The following is a 22,172-nucleotide window of genomic DNA, read 5'->3' on the forward strand; positions in this document are numbered from 1 at the left end:
GGCTTTTGACCTACAGACAAATTAAATGCCAGCTGTCAAAAATGTGAGCTTTATGGCTGAGCCTTTGCAGTTGTGTGAGATGGAAAACATATTTGTGAGAAAGCAGCTAGGAATGGAAACTCTGAATTAAAATTAATTATTGCTTGAAGGAAAGATAAATGCCTATTCTGATTGAACCGGAGGCTAGCAGTGAAATCTATTACACGAACATATCATCACTCTCTGTTTCATTGTGTACTTCATTTGCCTACGAAAGGAAACTTGTTTTCTTTTGAAAACCATCTTTAAAATTTCTGTGTGTTAGCAAAAAAAGTGGAAATGGCCTAAATGTCCAACAGCGAGGAAACAGTAAGGTAAATTATGGTGTATCCATTACGGTGGAACATTTATGCAGCTATTAAAAATGATGTTTACAAAGAATTTTAACGTTCTATGAAATGCTTATATTATAAGTCAAAAAAGAAGCAGGATACAAATGTAACAACATGATTTTATACAGAAATGTATAAATATAAAGACAATAAGCACAGAAGGAGGGAAATGCATCAAAATGTTTTAATAGTGTTTTATCTCTTGGTGATGAATTATGGATAATTTTTATCCCCTCATCTACAGTTCTCAGTTTTTGCCAGTTTTTCTATAATGAACATCTATTACTTTTTTCTCAGGATAAATACTTAAAAAAATTCAACTTGCTTCTGAAATAGTTTTCTGACCTGACGTATATTACTGACCAGAGCCACTTGAAGACAACTTCGTAAGACTACTGTTGAGGCCACCAGTGCCACAAAATTATTTCTGATAAGAACCTTTATGGTTCATTTGTATTTCATTAAAAACATGTCATTGTGTGCTCTATCTGGGTTGCTATGATTTATTCCACTGATGGTCCAAAAAAAAAGATGCAGGCAGTGTCCTCTGTTTAAGGTTCTGGAAGCATCCCAGAGCAAGGGGGGAGAGGTAGCTTCGCCTCATGGGCTTCAGTCTTGTAATCTGGCTCACGATTAACTGACATAACCATATTCAGGAACAAGGAGGCCATAAACATGGCTTCTTCAGACCTATAGTTACTAACTCAGAATTAGAGTCTTAACATTTAATCTACTAGCTTTAAATTGCTAAATAACAAATTTATCGCATTTTTTCCTACTCCAAAGGATGAGATTAACCTGACTTGGCTTTTAGGTGACTCTTACTTCTGTAACCAGTTGGTTACAGGTAGAACAATTTTGCTTACCTAGAACTCAATTTTCTGGCAGCCTATCTGCCTGGAAAATAATTGAGAATCAGGAAGTGAATAATAATAGTAACACGAATAACAACAGCTAACCCATATTGGGTACTTGTTTTTGTTTTTGTTTTTGTTTTCGCTGTACGCGGACCTCTCACTGTTGTGGCCTCTCCCGTTGCGGAGCACAGACTCTGGACGCACAGGCTCAGCGGCCATGGCTCAGTGGGATCCTCCCGGACCGGGCCACGAACCCGTGTCGCCTGCATCGGCAGGCGGACTCTCAACCGCTGTGCCACCAGGGAAGCCCCACTTGTTATTTGTTTTAACTCTGTGGGGTACTTTACCTCATCATCTCATTTAGCCTTTACAAAAAACATATGCAGTTGTATTGCTTTCCCTAGTTACAAATGAGAAAACTGAGGCTCAGAAAAGTTGAGTAGCTTGTCCAAGGTCACATAGCTAGTTGCTCTGGAGCTAGAAACTGAACTACATTCCAAAGCCCAAACGTATACTTAACTAGTACAGTAAATACAAAGTGCAAACTGATGTCACAAAGTCTCTATTCAGAAAATGCTGGATTTTAAACTTCAAGTTCTCAAGTAAGAATCACTCTATTTTTCAAATGACTTTTGCAGATTTACAAATAACATATTTGAAAAGAGGAAGAGAGGACTTCTAGAAGCAGGAATTGATAGTAAAAAAGAAGATATGCCTGTAGACTGATAGTAAGAGGAGCCGAAAAAAACTAGAATATATTCTCGAGATCTCTGAAAGCATTATATTCTGGATTGGTTAGGTAAGGCATCCTGTTCACTTTATTAAGTGTACCAGTGAGTAAATATGGAACTTGATCATGGTAGATTTATCTTGTCAATAAAATGTTAAGTTCAATGTAGTCCTAATTGTTTTGACGTCTCTAATTTTATTATATAACGTATACATTTCATGGAGAAAAGATTAGAATCTACAGATGAGGTAACAAAATAAAAATCTTTCATAGTCTCATAACCAGAGATATCCACTGTTAACATTTTGAAAAAGCTACACAATATAAATACAAATGTAAATATAAATATGTATGTTTATGTTTTAACAAAATGGGACCATGCTTTACTTTTTAATATTGTCCTCACTATCGTATGAGCATTTTTTAAAATGTTCTTTGATTATGAAAGTAGAGAGGTATATAATATATTTGAGAATGATTTTCTTCCAGAAAGGATTAAAAAAGAACCTGAAACATTTATTTGATGCTTTAAGGAAAAATGCATCTTAATCCAGAAAATTATTTCATGTGAATCAGTTCATTTCTTAATTATGCTATATCAGTGAAGCACTGATGTACTTGAGTTATCTTCATGCCACAGAGCTCTCATTGTTCTCCTCTATTTAGATTAAACCTTTTAAAGTAACCTTTTTTTTTCAGTAAAGAAAAAAGGATCAATAATGAGAGTGATAATTTAAGAGTGTTTTGAAAGGAAGAGTATACATTCCCTGACTGGAGCTGATGTAATTTAAAGCCATCTGCTTCTTTCACTTGAGATGCAGTTAGCTTTGTACCCATCAGCCTACTTAATTCAGGGGGAGGGGCAGGACCAGCTTCCAAAAACTGTGTTTTCATTTGCTATTTCATTTGACAAAGATTTATCGAGCACCTACTTTGTGTGCGTCCTTGCCTTAGATGCTTATTTAATGCAAAGAGGTATAGGATGTTTCCTCTGTACTCAGAGAAGTCCAGTCTAATGTAAAAAAGCAAATAAGAAGGTAATTGCCATTCAGTATGATAGGTGCAAGGAGAGAAGTGAGCTTGGGGGCTATAGAAGCACATGGTCCAGCTTCTTTGGCCATAGAGATGCCTGCGTGAAGTGTCTTGAGAGTGAGAAGGTAGGTGAGTGATGACGGGAAGGAGGGTGATGAAGTATGTTTCAGGTAGAGTATGTTTCATGTATAAAAGGTTTTGGGGACTACAGAGCAAACATGCTGTGTTTAGGGTCATAGGGATTAGGATCTAAGGCGGAACAAAGCTTGAGAATTGGCCATGGCCTATCAAAGAGGCATTGTATGCCATGCTGAGGAGGTGGAATTTTATCCTAAAGGAATGAGGAGTCACTGAGTATATTGTCAGTGGAGCCTTGAGAAGAACAGCTGTGGTTTTGAGAAATCACTCTGGCAGCTGTATGAAGAGGCTCTCAGTTGTGATAAGAAATGATCAAGATCTGAACTAAGGTGCTGGAGAGAAAGTAGTTGAACTGATTAACTTGCTGATTGTTGGATGTGGGAGGCAAGGGAGTGGGTGGGAGAGAGGGTGACATCATCATCTCCAGGGTAGGTGACCGGGTGCACGGTGGTGTCTTCTCCAAGTGAAGAATGCAGAGAATGAAGCAGGTTGAGAGGGCAGGTCAAAGGTGATGAGTTTGTTTTGAATGTACTCAGCAGGCAGCTGGCTGTGTGGATCTTGAGCTGAGAGACAGCTGTGGACTAGAACAATAGATTGGGGTTGTCTGGGAATACAAGTGTGAAACCAGGGAGCGGGGTAGGCTCACTCAGGAAGTGTCTGTGGATTCAGAGGGGTCCTAGAGGACCACCATCATTGAAAGGATCAGCATAGAATAAGGGTGTGGGCTCTGCCTCTGGGTTCAAATCCTAGTTCCACCAGTTACTAGGGCAAGTTACCTATTCTCTCTGTCCTTCAGTTTCCTCATCCATAATATGGAGATGACACATATTTCAGTCATAGGGTAGTTGTGAGTCATAAAGAGTTAATATATTAAAGTATATGTAGTAGACTGGCTTGTAGTAAAAAAAAAAAAATTCGATAGCTGTGGCTTTACTCTAACATTATAATGATTAAGGGAAATTTGGCCAAAAAAACCCAAAAAGTTAGTGAAGAATACAGAATAGGTATTGTCAGAAGGGTAGGGGAGGACATCTGTGAGGGGGGAGGGGATCATAAAAATTAAGGTGGACCAGAGGAAGATGAGTCGTATTAATGTTACGGGAAAGACAAGCCACGTTAAGAGCTAGAAAGTATCCTTTGTTTTTTTGTTACAAGAGTTTGCTGGTGGCCTTAGTGTGTTGGGGTCCAGATCTTGATCCTGGCCTGAGGAATGAATGGAAGCTGAGAGTGGAGTGAGCAAGTCGAGACCACTTTTCTAAGGGGCTTGATTGAAGCCAAAGAATAAGGATGGTGGTCAGGGGGAGATAGAGAGTCGAGTGAATATTTATGGTTGTTTTAAAGTATGGGTGAGGGGACTTCCCTGGTGGCGCAGTGGTTAAGAATCCACCTGCCAATGCAGGGGACATTGGTTTGAGCCCTGATCCGGAAGATCCCACATGCCTCAGAGCAACTAAGCCCGTGCGCCACAACTACTGAGCCTGCGCTCTAGAGCCTGTGCTCCGCAACGAGAGAAGCCACCGCAATGAGAAGCCCGCGTTTCGCAAAGAAGAGTAGCCCCCACTCGCCGCAATTAGAGAAAGCCCGCGCACAGCAACGAAGACCCAGCACAGCCAAAAATCAATCAATCAATCAATTAATTAATTAATTAAAATGTTTAAAAACAGAAGTAAAGTATGGGTGAATCTAAAGCATATTAGTTAAGAAAGAACTAGGACAGGGGAGAGGACTGAGCATTGAATTAAAGGAACCCCTTATTTATGCATCAGATTTCCCTCAGTATTTTTTGTGTCTGGCACTGTGTCGTAAGTTGAGTATACTCTCAAGGAACTCTGGTCTTACGCTGTGTATGAAGGTAGATGGCCAGAACTCTAACATCCTTGTGTTCCGGCTGACGATGAAGTAAGGCATTGGAGGGACTCTGCCTTCTCATGGCTAAGAACCTCTCCTGAGAGTAGTGGTCTGGGTTAGGGGTAGTAGGACCCCTGGGTGTTGACCTGAAGTATATGAGATCATCTCAGGAGTTTCTTCAGCAGGTCAGACCACCGTGCAGGGAGCCTCCTGAGTGAGGAAAACCCCCTGCAGTCATGCTGACCAAGCTGTTCCCTACATGACCACTGGTAACACCTTCCGTTTGGATACTTTCTCTTTCAAAGGCACAACAGTGTATTGAAAAGAACATGAAGCTAGATAACAGAAAGCTTACTTGTTTCATTCATTCATTCAAAACTATGCATTGAGCACCTACTGTGTGTCAGACAATATGCTATGGGCTGGGATTGCAATGGGGTCAGGAGAGGTGGAGTGCGTGCCCCAAAAAGATTGCATTCCTGTAAGGGAGACCAGCACTGAAACAAACAGTCACGCTCCTGTAGGGAGAGTAGAGGCCCACAGTTCTGTGCAGAGAGGTCAGGGCATCTCCCTGAGGAAGTGATGGCAAGACTGAGCTGGAAGATAGGTTGGGATTAGCCAGGTGCAGGGAGCAGGGGGAAGAGCTTTCCAAGTAAAGGAACCAGCATGTGTGGAGTTATGAAAGAGTCTGGTACTTTCCAGAACCTGAGAGAAGTTTGGTTAGGCTAGAACATGGAGGGTGCTCTTCATCCAACTAATTAAATGGTATCGGGCAACAGTGATGCTGATCTTCTCTCTCCTGCTCTCTAAGGGCAGAAGTGGGAGAAGGATGCCCCCGGACGCTGCTGTTCTCAGAATGCAGAGATAAAACGGGATTTGTGGGAAAGGACTCTGAGGACCATATGTAAGATGGATTCGGGCACAGAGAAGACAAGGGAGAAACTAGAATCAGGGTGGTCTGTTGGGAAGTTACCTGTTGAGACTACTGCACTGGAAATGTGAATAGAGAAAGGAGTGGACTGGAAGAAGAAATCAGTTTGTTAAAGAACAGGAGATGCTGGGATGAGCAATTCCTTGAAAATTCCTGCAAGGAGGCTCACTTGAGAAGGATCATCATGATGTAATGAAATGAACTGAATTTTCAAAGGGATACATCTCAGAGGACAGCAGCTGGAAAGCTAACGAAGAGATGCAGAAGGTATATCCCTGGAGAGAACTCAATGAATTTGTGTCAAGGAATTTTAGAAGGGAGTGTTTGAAAAAATTAGATTGAACTCTACCTTTCCTTTGATGAATGCTCTTTTAAACCCAGTGAATTGGGTAAATTCTACGCTTAACAATAAAGAGCTACAAAGTGCTGTTCGTGACTGGCCAAAGCAAACCGGGTTAAGTCCTAGATGCTGTTCTAGCAATGTTAGCCCTGATTTTGTCTATTTCATTTTCATTGCCAGTTGGTGAATACTAACAAATGTTTGAAGTTTCCAGTATTTTGTTTGGGGTAACATAGCAGGAGACATTCACATTGCCTTAGTAGAGTTAATTGTTCCTGAGCAAATCCGGAGAGACTCGAATCTTGTGCGAAGGCTTTCTAGCAATTATTTGCAGTGGACTGTGTGGAAATACAGCTCTGTTGATGTGCGTTTGAATTCTGAAAGAGATGAAGGGTGCTGTGAAAATGCATCGTGCTGCATTTGTCAGGAAATGGGATTGCCCCGAGGAGCATGGCCAGTGCCTGGTACAAACTCACCACTGACCCACCCTGTGAGGACAGGAGGCGGGCACAGGGTCGATAGGCAATCACAGCGCCTCCGGAGTCTCCCTGGCAGCTGGCCAGGTGGCACTGCTCAGCGCCTCCTTGGAATTCAAGATTTCCTGAGCATGCGGATGGACGCCTGCCTGTTTTAGCATTAACAGTCAAAGAGAAGAAACTTGGGACCTTTAAAAAAAATGCCGTCTTGGTTTGTTATGATTGGACTTTGTTTTCATTTTTCTCAGTGGTCAAAGAAGGTTGTTTCCAGCCAGAATATCCTTCCAATGTGTCCCTCAAAAGACTGATTTATGGTTGCTATGGGAACCGGATTATCAGATTTTGAAAATTAGTGTATTTTAGGTCCCTAGACACTGCAACACTCTGTGTGTGTGTGTGTGTGTGTGTGTCTGTGTCTGTGTCTGTGGTTGCTTCTTCCATTTGGAGAAGGAAAGAATAGAATCTTTTCATCTATTTTTATTAAATAAAGTGAAATATACACCTTTGTTAGGTGAATTGTGGAGTGTGTGGTGTAACATTTCATTCACATTTACTGTGTGTCTCCACTATCTCATTCCCATAGGGACAAATAAACTAAAATGCTGAGGAAGGGGGAGGTTACTTTATGTGATTATAGCTCTATTCAAAGTTTCCTTTTTCACCTCTTTTAATGAAAAATTAAGTGTCACTTTCTCAGTAAAGCTTCCAACTCCCGAAGATCTTGACCACTCCTCTCCCCCTTTCCTTATTCCACATTTTTCATAGCACTTACAACTATCTCAGAAACTATATATTTTGCTTATCTTACTCATTCAATATTTATTGTCCATTTCCTGCATTAGGATGTAAGCTTCATGAAGGTAAGGTATTTTGCCCGTTTTGTTTGCTGCTATATCCCCAGCATTTGAAAAAGTATCTAGCATGCAGTAGTTGCTAACAAGTACTTGTTGAACAAATAAAAAATTAATAATGTCGGGCTTCCCTGGTGGCACAGTGGTTGAGAGTCTGCCTGCCGATACAGGGGACATGGGTTCGTGACCCGGTCTGGGAAGGTCCCACATGCCGCGGAGCGGCTGGGCCCGTGAGCCATGGCCGCTGAGCCTGCGCGTCCAGAGCCTGTGCTCTGCAACGGGAGAGGCCACAACAGTGAGAGGCCCGCGTACCGCAAAAAAAAAAAAAAAAAAAAAGTCATATTAATATTCATTTTATTGCTATATTGCTTTGCACATGCTCCACAGTAGTATCCATTGCTTTTGGAAATAGCTGTACTGTCCCTATTCAAGTGATGACAACATGCAAATCCTCAAAGAGTGGGGCATCACCCCTAACACCAGCCACTAGACTACAAAGACGAGTAGGAAGCGGATGCTGTTCCACAGGGAGCTTACAGTAGAGGAAGGAGGAAGGTGGTCAGTGTAATGGTAGAGTCGACCTCTGGTGGCTTTGGCTGAAAGGTACACATGTTTAGCGAGAACCTGTGATATGCCAGGCACCTTGCTAGTCCCTCAACATTATTCTCCTGTTTTTCTGATGGCAAAACTCAACTTCAGTGAGGTTACATCAGTTTCCCAAAGTTGTACAACCTGAAGGTTAGATGTTAAGACTGGCTCTGTTTAGTCATTTTTTCCCCCTCTTTTACTGTTTCAAAACTCTGCAAACTATTCATGTGCTATACCCCAGACAATAAGTTCTGACATCAGTCTGCTTGGAGAACATGATGGGATGAGATGGAAGGAAACTGGCACTTCATAGCATCGCGAAAGCATCTCAGTATGGAGCTTATCTGTCTGGTCTGTTCATTTTTCTCCTGATTTACAATTATAGAAAATTCAAAAGCAAAACTGAACTACAGTGTTTAGGGATGCATAACAAGCTGATAAAACTGTAAAGATCTACAAGGATGTAATTACCATAAAGTCAGGATAACTATTGCTCTAGAGAGGGGGGAAGGTCTTATGAAAGGGTATTAGGGGTAGTTCTGGGGTGATGACCGTGACCTGGGTGGTTGGTACACAGGTTTGTTAGGATGTGCATGCACTTTGCCCTCACTTTTCTCTCTGTGTGTAATTGTTTCTCACAGAGTAACACGTCACTTCATATTTTACCGTTTTGCCTTTGAGGAGAAATGAAATGAGGGAGGAATGTAGGTGTGAGGTTTGACTGTATCAGAAAAGGCGGCACTTGAAAATCCGAGGTCAAAATGTAAAACCTGTGAAGAGAGAGAGCAAAAAAGTGGCTCTGTCTAGTCTTAAAGCCCAAGCTACAGATATCACTTTGCCTCCTTGGGTGGAGGAATGTTTAACTCTGTACAAATGCCTGTTGCCTCTTTCCTGGTAGTCCTTGGTGTAGGTGGCAACATGTGCTTTTTAGGAGACTTAAGCTTAAAGACCTTTAGCCTTTATGAGGGTAGAGATTGTTTAAATTCACATAATTATTTCTAAACATGAAATATTCTGAAATAGTGTGACAAGGCCATTTTGAATGGGAACATTTGGGACTCATCCTTTAAGGCAGGGGTCCCCAACCCCCGGGGCCAAGGACCAGTATGGGTCCGCGGCCTGTTAGGAGCCAGGCTGCACAGCAGGAGGTGAGCGGTGGGCGAGCGAGCAGAGCTTCATCCCAACAGCCTCATTCATTCCCCCCGCCCCCCGCCAAGGTCCGTGGAAAAATTGTCTTCCAGGAAACCGGTCCCTGGTGCCCAAAATGCTGGGGACCGCTGCTTTAAGGGTCTTCTTTGCGAAGCCTCTGAGACCTCTAGGTAAAGTTCAAATGCTTTGTTTTCTAGGTGCCCATAGTACTAGCTTGCATACTTATTCACGATCAAATTTTTGGGTAAATGTATTTTTATTTAGATATCTCCTTCATCAGATGGGGGAATGCCTTAAAGGTTGGAATTTTTATCTTAACTCTCTGTGCCTAGTGTTTTGAAATGTTTGAGGAAAACAAATCCATAGAAAGAATTCACAATTCAACCTATAAATCCATAGAAAGCATCCACTGCGTGGATAAAACTGGTGTTTGTTAATCTCCATCGAATAAAGCAGGAGTTGGGGACAAAGGAAAATTGTGTTACGTTTGTGAACCATCCACGCAGAGCTGGACAGTGAGAAGATGTAGGAAACACTGATTTCTGAAGTGGAAATGCTACTGACATTTGGAGAAAGTGAAAGAAACAACGTTCATAATTAGAATTCATGAGTTACTTTATAATTGAACAAATGCTTTCACAAATGTTATTAATTATCACAAAACACAGTGAGATAAAGAGATATAGTCCTGTTTTATAGACAAGGAATCTTCAAAGAGGTTAGGATAACTGTGAACTTGACAAAGTCACACAGATGAATTATGGAGTCCACACAGAAACTTTGAATTCCAAACTTTGAATTCCTGGACGTCTTCCACTATACAATGTTCTTTCCAGAATAGGAGACTTTTATCTCAGTAAGAGTATGTAGGACTCTGACTTATGTTCTCCATTCATGGTACCTGCGAAAATGATTTATCTATTGTTTGGTTCATTTTTTTTTCCTATTCCAAAATGCTCTCATGTATGGCTTAATAAGACTCAAATGCGTGTTAAATCACATTTTATGTTTTATTTTTCTTTCATCTGTAAAATGGGATTATACCTCTCTATCTCACTGAGTAACTTGAAGTGCTTTAAAATAGATAATCGGGGCTTCCCTGGTGGCGCAGTGGTTGGGAGTCCGCCTGCCGATTCAGGGGACACGGGTTCGCGCCCCGGTCTGGGAAGATCCCACATGCCGTGGAGCGGCTGGGCCCGTGAGCCACGGCCGCTGAGCCTGCGCGTCTGGAGCCTGTGCTCCGCAGCGGGAGAGGCCACAACAGTGAGGGGTCCGCGTACAGCAAAAAAAAAAAAAAAAAAAAAAAAGATAATCTTGTGCAAAATCCAGATGGACACAAGTATTTCATAAACTTAGAAATTGGTTTTATGTTCTTGTTTTGGTTTCTATCTTGCCTATCATGACCTTTCAAAGGTTTGTGGTTAAACCCAGAGTAAAACCCTCCCAATGTTATTCACCCAAGAAGCTATTAGTATGAGATTTATATATATGACAGGAGGTAGAAGTAATCTTTGCAGATAACTATTAGTAATATGAAGGAGCAGATATTAATATGGGAAGTGACGGCTTCCTTAAAAATACCAGGTGGACTTTCGACTTAAAATTAATCCAGCAGGCCTGCAGGGACAGTAGAGAATAGATGGGAAGTCATGTGTCACACCTGCGTACTTAAAACATCCAAGTCTGATTTCCCTCCAGCATTACCAATTACACTGATTATAGTTCTTAGTTTTCTTTGCACTTCAACCAAGTTTCCAGACAATTCACAGTAGTTAGATGATCGATCTGTGTACATATTCTTATTGATTGTACTTATCAAAAACCATAATGGAAAAGTTGCCGTAAAGATCTCGATTAAATAATACACAAGCTGCCACGGCAAACATCTCACAGTTGCATTTTGGCTGAATACACTGAGCTGCAGTGTTTCACTTCATATTGATTGGATAGCCTCATGCTGTGTATGTGCAAGTATGTTAATTTGTGAAGCTAGGGTGAGAATGCTGGGAACGTTCGTGAATTAACTATTGATCTAGAATCTGGAATTCACCCAAGATAGTTTTTGAAGAACATAGGAGCCTCTGTAAGGATGACAAAATGTCATCAGTTGAAACTGGTTACAGATCTTGATAATTAGGAATACTAGTGTGATCAGACTCTCTAGATTAGTAAGGGCAGAACTAGATTTCCACTTCCTTTTCTTGTTGTTAAAGAATAGCGTTCATACCCTTTGTTGAATCAGTGCTCTTTTCTAGAGAAGCTCTTCTCATCTAAAGGAATAACGTAAAATATGGGGAAACGACATCAGCATGAAGATGTTCATAACTGCCTAGTTTAGAGAAAGGAGAAGCTGAAAGGAGAAGCTGGAAGAAGCCTATAGGACATGATGCATTTACTTGACAGAATTTGGGAGGCGTTGAAAGTTACGTGTATGAGGTCTTAGCAATGTGGAAACTGCTTTGATATGATGCTAGGTGAAACGTTATTTTACACAGGTAAAATTGTAGATAACTTACTGTTATATTTTTCACAAATATGTATATGAAAATAGATTTATGGAAAATAGTAGTCATCTAATTACTCTTATTATCAGCATTTTGCAGATCAGTGCTGTTAAGTAACTTGTCAAGGTCACACAGCTACTCAGTGAGAGAGTTTGGACCTGATCCCAGCATTGTCTGCATCCCAAGACGATGCCTTAAGATTATAGTAAACTTGTAATATTGCTTCTTTGACACTTAAAAAATATACATCTATTATAAGGAAAATTAATAAGAAAGCCAAAATGGTACCATAAAAAGTTTTTCTTTGACTTAATTTGTTCAACTTTAATTTTCTTTCCACTTTCATTTTTTCCTATCCTCATTCATTTTTCTCTTTCCTGTTCTTTTCTCCTTCCCCATACTTTTGTAGAAGAGGAGAAAGTTTTCCTTGACTCTTAGGGTCCTTGGCTGGGTCTGAAGATGAGGCTAACAACGATTAACAGGACTAAAGCATACACACTTACTTAATATCAGTTTTATGTGATTCAGCAGCCTTCATAGGGAAATGAAGACCCAAAGAAATGGTAAACCTGAGTGTTTTTATGCTAAGTTTGATGAAGAGCGGACATTTGTGGAAAGATATGGTAAGACAGAGTAGCAGATAAGTATAACAAAATGTGGTAACTTAGTGAGGCTGTTTCCTTTAGATTCTTCTCAAAGTCTCCAACTTGGCATGTTGGCATCTTGGATGTTCATTTTTCCTCCAGGTATAGGGAGGGTGCCTGTCACAGGAAGGTCTTAAGACCTGCTTCGGGGGAGAAGGGAAGGTGGAGGGTTAAGGTCAGAGAACCTTCTTGCTTCTGCTCTTTTCTCAAACTTCTTCAGCTTAAAATATTCAATACGCCAAGATACTATACTTTGGGGCAATGTGTCCTGAACCTCATCACTTTCAGTTCTCAACCAGCAAGAGCCATATCTCTACCAAGACCGTGTTCCGGTGGATAACTGAATCACTGCCTCACCCAGCCTCCTCTGTTCCTGACTGGGCTTCTCCCATCCTCGGTCATTTCCTCTTGGATGCCTCCCACCTATCTTAGTTTATTCCTTCTCTTCCACTGGAAGTAACCAAGGGAATTTCCAGACCCTCTTTGTGTGTGGGGGGGTGACACTCATTTAGTCTCGTATATTTTAAATCTGAGCAATTGGAAATTTCTACTCCTGCTCTTTAGTTCTCATTTTAGGAGCTGCCTTTCTTGGCGGTAATGACCTTGGAGCAAATGTTAACTGTTTCTAGAGAATTCATACTAATTTGGCCCTTTAAAAGTTTTAAGCAGGAAGACTATTTTCCCTGGCCTCCCAGGGGTAGTGGGTAGAGGTGGAAGATGCTGGTGTTTATCTCATGTTTTTAATTAACATGTTTGTTTTTAGGGTGTCTTTTCTTCTCTGACATTTCTCCCTCTGGACTCAGCAAGTTTTTGAATCGTTGGTTCTCCTGCCGTGAGAACATCCTTTGAGAGAGGCCCTAGAGAAGTTAAGAGACCCTGGAGATCTCAAGAGATGTTAATTAGTAGGAGTAAATAAATGGCTTGTTTATATGTATGCGCATTTTAATGCTGTCCTTTCCTTTTTTAAATTAAGAAGTAGAAAATGTGCTTGTGCTTAAATGTAGTGTAAAGTTTCCCATATTCCTTTGGGTGTTGGTCTATTTTCCCTGGTTGCAGTAAATATGTTCAAAAGAGTTTTATCTCTTGAGAAGGGCCTTCCCCCATTTTATTGCCTTTTATTGCCACCCCTACCCTTGCACAGAAATATCATCTGAATGGTAATAATATTTTATCATCTGCTATAGTAACCATACTTGCTTATTTTCAAAAAGTATACAGGACTAGAGTTGAAGAAACAGAGGCTCGGGGCTTCCCTGGTGGCGCAGTGGTTGAGCGTCCGCCTGCCGATGCAGGGGACATGGGTTCGTGCCCCGGTCTGGGAGGATCCCACATGCCGCGGAGCAGCTGGGCCCGTGAGCCACGGCCGCTGAGCCTGCGTGTCCGGAGCCTGTGCTCCGCAACGGGAGAGGCCTGCGTACCGCAAAAGAAAAAAACAAAATAACAGAGGCTTGGGAATTGCCCATGATTTGCATAAAACTCTTTTCATCCAAAAGTATAAAAATTATAGTGACTGAGTAAGAAGGAACCTTTAGAATGTCTTCCCCATTCTTATCTTCAGGCAGCCTCACACTTAAGACTGCTCAAGGAAATGAAATGCTGGAAGCCATTAAAGTTATTTTCAGAACTCTTCCAGGTATCCTCCTTCCAAAATATAATAAGTCAAGCTATTGGAATTTTCTTATTAATATTTTACTTAATCTCTTACAGCAGAATTCAAGCTTGTTATTTTACATCCTATTCAAGAGAAGCAGTATGGAATAGTGGTTAAGAGCATGAATTCTGGAGTTAGTCCACCTGGGTTCAGATCGTGGCTTGGCCACTTACTACTGTGTGACGCTGGGTAAGATAGTTTATTTCACTTGGCTGTAGGGTTCTCCTCTCTAAAACCGGGTAAAACTAGGTAAGAGAATTTAGTAAGCTACTAAGATACTTAGAACAGTGCCTGGTACAGAGTAAGCACTAAATGATCTTTATGAGATTAGTCTTACCATTAAAAGAGGAGAATGGTCTTCACATTAGAAAGGGTAGAACGATAGTTGAAGGGGAATTGAATCTCAAGATGTCAGGAGATAGTAAGAAAGCCCCAGTTTGAGGTTTTTAATCCTAGACTAATTACATTCCAGATTCTTGAGAGAATGTGTGTAGGTTATGATAGAACCATTTTTGGTAATCATCTTGGAAGCTTGGAGATATTTCTGAAGACAATTAAGAAATAAATGGTATTTTCAAAAGCCATCCAACAAAACCTAATGATAAGGTTGTGCACATGATGGACTTGATTATAATACCGTTAGCTGGATTTGCAGATTTGTACTCATACAATTACAGTGTTAATTAATGGCCCATGAACATTTTTTGTTGCATCAGGAATTTGAAGGAGTTTACAGTTAGAATACCAATAATGAAAGAAATAAAATGTAAATAAAAGTAGAAAGTTGGCACTATAGCACAGCAGAGCCCAAGCATGGGACCTAGGATCTAACGTTATATGTTACCACTGAGCTTTAGATTGAGCTCTGAGGTTCTTGGCAGCCAAGATGGCAAAGGAGATGTGATCCATTGTGTCACTGTCGTTATCCCAGACTAGAAAGTAAATAGGTTCCTCAGGGGAATTTTTCCTTAGTGCTGATTTTTAAAAGACATTTTTCACATGGGACCATAAATAATGAGTATTGATTTAATAGGCAATTCCTTCAACAATACGTTTTGATGCAAATGCTCTTTCTTAAAACAACCTTAGGAAAAAAGTCTAAAAGTTATTATTAAATGTCTGTTCAGCAAAGGCACTATTATGAAAGGCTAAGCTAATCTGCTCTATGTATGTGAACTTCATGTTAGTCTGACTTGATCCAAGATGTAGTTTAGAGATTGACTGTATATTCTTCAGTAGTGTTTTTCAAGTCATTTCTCTGGTTGGGAATTTTAGCAAGACCAGTATGCTTTAAAAATCAGCTCGGAAGTTAGTTAAGTCAGCCCACTATGAGGAAAACCATAATTTATTTCTCCACCAAATCTTGAAGCTCGGAGTTCATGAGAGGTGCCAGGGCACTTGGTTGGGTGGCAGGGGGTGGTGAAGGAAGAGAAAGACTTGAGGGGTAAAATTAAGCATTTTCAGCTTTAGTTATTTTTACACGTGGGGTCTTTGGAAAAGACTATGCGACAAACAATAAAATAAATTATTTTGTTTAAAAATTTGGAAAACTACCATCATGTTGCATGGTCATAGTGATATTGGTTTAGTTAGTCATCCTGGCAATAAAAAAATACAGAAGAAGCTCTCATGGATTGGTTTATTTTAATAAGAACTTTTTCTGAAGATCTAGCCAAATGATTAGTTGCACAGATTACCTCCTGAAAGGGGTGCGGAAAAGGGGAAACAGACAAATTCCAATTGCCTTTTGAAGAAAAATTTCTGCAGATACTGATTTTAGTTTTAGAGTAATTAATACTAATCTATAACCTATTAACCTTAACTTTGGCTAGAAAACAGAACAAATTATATATTTCTAGACCAACCTAGGATTCTAGGTTCCTCGACCAAACTAGAAGAATGAAAATAAAACCACGTATCAACATACAGGATAATAATTACTTTTCTAATTTCTGTGGAAATTGAGACTGCATGCAATTTATCTGATTATTTACAACAAACTTGAGACACTAAAACACAGCAGCCATGCTCCACATACCAGTAGAGATTATTTGTTCTGCTTTGAAAGCCCTCATTCTTCCAATGTTAAAAAAAATGCAAGTTTTGCAGAAGCATCAATAACTGGGTGTCTATACTGCTATCATGTATCGATAGCTTAGGTCACACCTAGTCCCTGCCCTTAGAGTTAAGGACAATTCAAGGGAGATAAAAAGCTATCTTTAATCTCTTAGGAAATGGAGAAATACAGATAAATAGAGATGAAGCCTTTCTCTCTCAATCCCTCCCTCTATACTTGGAATAGAGCATTAGCATATCTTTAGACATAAGACTGTTGTATATTAGAGTCTTTTAACCCTCCTGGAACCTTTTATATCCCTAATCCTAAAACCTCAGTTAGGATAGGGTCACCGTTAATTTATTATGTAAACCAGGACCCCTTTGAATATGGAAGTAGTTAATGACAAGACAATAAGCAAAAATGGAAGGGACTGTCCTGGACAAACTCCATGTATAGTGTCCTAGAATCTAGGTATAAACAGTTGCAGGGATCCTAGAGTGTGAAGGGTTAAGGAAGTAGAGAAATGTGTGATTAAAATTAATAAAACACATTCACTATTTACCAGTTGAAGTATATAAAAATATAAATAAGAAATTATAAATCCCCTGTAAACCTGCTTCCTAGAGATAGCAATTGTTAATATTGGGGTGAGTGACTTTCCACCTAGAATCTTCATGCAGAGTAAAGAACATGTATCTTTTTCTTTCTTTTAAATCAGTATCCCTTTTAACCATTGCTTTGTATCTGTTGCTTTTACTTAACTTTAATCATAAGCATTTTCCTGAGTCAAATATTATTTAAAACAAATTTTTTAGGGCTGCAAGCTATTTTATCTTGTAGTTATACTATAATGTATTAATCTCTCCGTATCATTGGTATTTTGAGTTATTACAGTTACAAAATATGATGAACATCTTTGTAACTCACCTTTTGAGTGGAAGTCTCATAATTTCTTGAGAGTAAATTCTGGGAAGTGGAGTTCCTGAGTCAAATTTTCAGGGCTCTTGATACATATGTGTGTGTGTTTATGTGTGTGTATATGTATATATACATATAAATATATATGTATATATAATTTAAATTGTTGTCCTTCAACAATTATGTTGAATATTGTTGTCCTTCAACAATTATGAAGGAAAAGTTATGTGGCAAGTAAGTAGGAAATAATTACTTCATTGGAACATCCTTTGCTTTATTAACTTTGGAGAAATCATGAAATCTTTTATTTTTCTCTCAATGTTTTTATGAAATGACAAGCAGTATGTCTGGGGTTGGTTATGAAAATACAAACATGTACAGAAGTTTTTTACATGTGTCATTGGATTGAAAAATGAAGGGGAATTAGGCTGCTAAGTAAGTGTTCAGTTGGTAATTTATTTTTTATTGTTGTATTAAAAAAAATTTTTATTTGGCTGCATTGGGTCTTTGTTGCAGTGCGTCGGCTTCTCATCATGGTGGCTTCTCTTGTTGTGGAGCACGGGCTCTAGGCACGTGGGCTTCAGTAGATGCAGCACGTGGTCTCAGTGTTTACAGACATGGGCCCTAGAGCAGTGCGTGGGCTTCAGTAGTTACGGTGCATGGGCTCAGTAGTTGTGGCTCGTGGGCTCTAGAGCACAGGCTCAGTAGTTGTGGCGCACGGGCTTAGTTGTTCCACGGCATGTGGGATATTCCCGGACCAGGGCTTGAACCCGTGTCCCCTGCGTTGGCAGGAGGATTCTTAACCACTGTGTCACCAGGGAAGTCCCAGTTGGTACTTTAGACTTAAGTGCCAATCAGGTGGAGTAAGTGACGTGGTGGTGTGAACATCAGGGCTTCTCACTTGAATGGATGTTCCCAACGAGGTGAGTGGGCAGTTTGGTGCATGAGAGCAACATTAAGCTGGGGAGTGACCTCTTTGCTTAGTTGCAGAAGATAAGTCAGGTTATTTTTCAGAAGCTTAAGTCTATCAGACTGGCCTTGTTATTTATTGGGATGATGGATAGATAACAACAGGGGCTCATCCTCGAGGGCTATTGTGATCAAGACACAGCAAGTGAATGGAACATGTAGTCCATTCTAGTGGATCTCAGGAGCTATAAGCAGATCTTTGACTGCCCATGAAGGGCTTTTATTGGTTTGTTTGCTTTTTAAATTTGTGGGTGTCATCAGCAAAGTCCCTTCTTACTCTATTCCAAATAATCTGTTGGGGAAAATTCCAGCTCTGGTTAACTTTTCCTTGTTCCTCAAATTTGAGGGAAGAGAGTTGAATGATCCACTGTTCCAAAAGGATTCTTCTGTAGCCATGTCTTGTTGGAGGAAATAAGGCAAGAAAGCTTCTAGACCTGATTATAGATCCTCCATGGTGCTCTTCAAGGAGTGCATCCTCTAATCTTCTCCCATCTAATGAGGACATTTCATGAGGCCAGTACAGTGTCCAGGGTCGTCTGGGACTGAATCTCTAGACTCAGGTGACTGAACTCTCTAGTAGGGCTTGGTTGGTATATTGTATGAGAACACAGTGTTAATTGGACACCTCAGATGTGCTGGTAATACATGTAAATCCTCTAAGCTAATAAGCTGTTTTGGATTTCTCCGTTTCTTCATTAAGATCACACATATCTTAAGGAGAGTTGGCCATACTACCATGCTGTGTGGAGGGTGGATTAGCAACCACAATTCACCAAACTTTAAGGTGAATCTTTCGATCCTCCATAGACTTTTAGTACAGGAACCATCAGCTTAGACAAGATAACTGTGCAGACAGGGTAAAAGAAATAGGACGTCATTCGCAGAGACAAAAGTTAACATATTCTTTCTAGCAGATAAACAATAGAAAAGGCAATATTGTCCAAGAGAAAACAAAAATAATATCAAAAGAGTTTCTTGGGACATACTTTGAACTCCCCCCTGCTAATTATGCAGAGGAAAATTACCGTGCGCCACGTCCACCAAGGTTAGAAAAGGAGGAGAAAATGTCTTTAAACTGCAGACTACAGTGTGAGAGATTTAGATGGGTTATAAGGAATAATATTCTGGTAGGATAGTTAAACACTGGAAAGTGTTACCTAAGAGACGTTGCAGGCCTAGAAGTGGGGCGGAGGAGTTGCAGGTACCTCTGACCCCTGAATGCATTACAGTAAGAGTCTTTAGAGAGCAGTGGGAAAAAAGTCATGTGAAAGAAGTACACAAGCTATGGTTACAAAGAATTTTCGGGACTTGACGGAAAGAAAGAGGAAGAGCAAAGAATCACTCCTAGGCTAAAAAAACATCATCTCAGGGATGGCGGAAGAGTCGGGGTGCTAATGCACATCAGAATATAAAAGAGGCACAGAAGGAACCGTCTAGACAAGAAAAACACACTGTGAAAAAAGGATCGAGAGAAAGGGAGAGGAATTAAAATGTTAGCTTGCTATGTTTATAGCAAACAGTTATGTGCTTGTAGAAATGTTTTGGTTTGGTGTCTGGAAAATATGTATAAAATGTAAATAGCTCTTTATTTAAAACATTTGAATTACTTTCTCTGAAGAATATTAAATAGTGATAGATTGTGAATTGGCTGAGATATTTATGGGCTTTCAAGGAGAAGGATAAAATCAACGGTCTCCTACAATCAATTCTTAAATTATGATTCCTTCATCATTATTGTGATTTTTGGTGCTGAGTGTGTGCTCTGAGGTTCCGAGTGCATGTGGGTGTCATTAGACAAATGTTTACTAAGCAGACTACTAAGGTCTGCATGGGTTCCAAAGATGTGATGCAGTTTTCAAAAGGAGCTTGCAGGATCCTCAGGGAGATTTGAGGGTAGCAGACACCATAAGGGCCCCCGGGAGGTACAAGGCATTTCTACCAGAGCTGAGAGCTGGCAGCAATGAGTGTGGGCTCTGTGAGAACACATAAGGCTTTCCTGGAGGGATGGTATTTGGGCTGGGCCTTGGAGGGGAGATAGAGGCTTTGACGGATGGAGATATGCAAGCAGAGGGAGACAGGCGTCCTAGGAGCAGAGAACAGTGGTTGGTAGTACAGAGAAGCTCTACATCTAATGTGTGGTGTTTTCCGAAAGCCAACAAAGGCTTTTGAGGAGGAAAGAGCACCATAACCTTGAAGGAGAGAGAAGACAGGAAGACCAGTTAGGCAGCAGCTGAGTTAGTTTAGGCAAAGGAATGATGGCTTGTCCTAGGTAAGGAAATGAAAATGACAAGAGTCGTGAGGGAGAAACTGTGAGAGAGACCTGGGTAGGTGAAAAGGGGGAATGCAGAGAGAACCAAAGATGGGAGGATGCTTAGTAGAATGTTGAGGCCATTGATAAAAACTAGAGAGACGGAAAGGATATTGATAAGCAAGTCCTTGGAATCAAAACCTGCTTCTCTTCTGCCTGCTTTTCTTTCTTCCCTCCCATCCTCCCTTCTGTCCCTTGCATGAAGCCTCTGCTTTGTGCCTGCTCTGCTCCACGTAAAGTAATGAAGGGAAATAAAAACATGCAAACGACATCCCCTTGCCTTTTAATTGCTCACCATCTAGTTTGGGGAATAGGATCTATGCATACTTTGGAAATAATTAGCACACAGTTAAAGATAATAGAACTACCCGTGTGAGTGCAAAAGAGAAAAATGGTGGGTTAAGGTCTCTGTCCAGCAGAAGCTAAACTTAGAAGTGGATATGCAAAGTGTGGTCTATTTTAGTTATGCATCAGGTAATAAATGGGGTCAAGGTCATTGGTTCTGGTTCTAGTTTGAACCAGATTTCTCTCTCAGGTTCCCTTGAAGATGTTAGCATGTCTCCCTTATATTCAGAGATCAGAGGAATATTAAAAAAGTTTATGACAAGCTATTCCTGCCCTCTGGTTATTTATGGAGATTTCTTTTCCCTAGGAATTACATGGCAGATAATTCATTTTTGAAAGCTTTCCTGCATTTCAAAAATATTTGTTGAATGAACAAATAGAGTGACTTTTAAAATTAATTTAACCCCAACTTTCAAATAACATCATTCCTAGATGAAGTGAAGCCTTCAAATGATTTCAGGGTCAGATTTATCGTGGTCATATCTTACTGTAGGATTCCAGCTTTGGATTTCTCATCCGGCAGTTGTGAACTAGAAATTTTAAACACCACGCACCCATCCCCTATCTTTAAAGGACTTCAGTGGAAGCTCTAAGAATTTATTTTATTCCAAAATGTTAAAAGAATCCAAAATGGGCTGGTTATTTTGCACTTCCCTGTTAATAGCACCCAGGGATAAATACTGGTATCTTTTGTTACCATCTGTTTTCTAGTTTCTCTATTTTTACGTCCTGTTTCTATTCTGTTAAAAATTCTCTTCTATTTATAAAAAGTACATATAGTTGGCAATATGAGATTTTTTTTGCGTCTTCGTGTATTTGATGAGACAAACTACTAGATCATTTTGGAAGACAGTGATTTGTGAAATTTGAACATGAAAAACCAGTAGCAAAGAGAAGAAAAGCAGTGTGGGTATTTGCCAGACGGGAGATGCCTTACTGCTCTTTGGCAGGCCCTGAGAGCCACTTGATAGGAAAAGGCTCACTGAATCTAATCTTCTGATATTCACCCAGGGCAGCTGCTGACTTCAGAACAGGCACTGTCTCTAGGAGTAGAGAGTGATCCCTGTGGGGCACTAGAAGGCCTTTTTTTCCTATTTCTCCTCTTTCGGGTCTCTGTTCTCTAATTAAAATAGGTGTTTTGGAAAAAGAGAACATGAATTCTGAATACAGTAATAAATTGTATCCTTGCCTCAGATGGAATTAAAATGACTGCAGACTTGAAATTTCCCTGCCTCTGAAAACTTAATTTGATATTTTCTGTTACACACCAAGTAGTGATTTGCAGAGGCACAGACTGCATCTAATCTTACATCTAATTATCTGATCATCTGAATCGCAAATACAGTAGTTAAAGGGTGTCTGTTTAAAGGGCAGCCGCAAAATGTAAATATTAAAAAGGAGAGCTCTCTAGTTTTCAGGAAGCAGACATGGGGATTTATAATAGCCATTATGTTATTCACGGT

This window comes from Lagenorhynchus albirostris, chromosome 5 (genome assembly GCF_949774975.1).
Source record: "Lagenorhynchus albirostris chromosome 5, mLagAlb1.1, whole genome shotgun sequence".
NCBI classification, from domain to species: Eukaryota; Metazoa; Chordata; class Mammalia; order Artiodactyla; family Delphinidae; genus Lagenorhynchus; species Lagenorhynchus albirostris.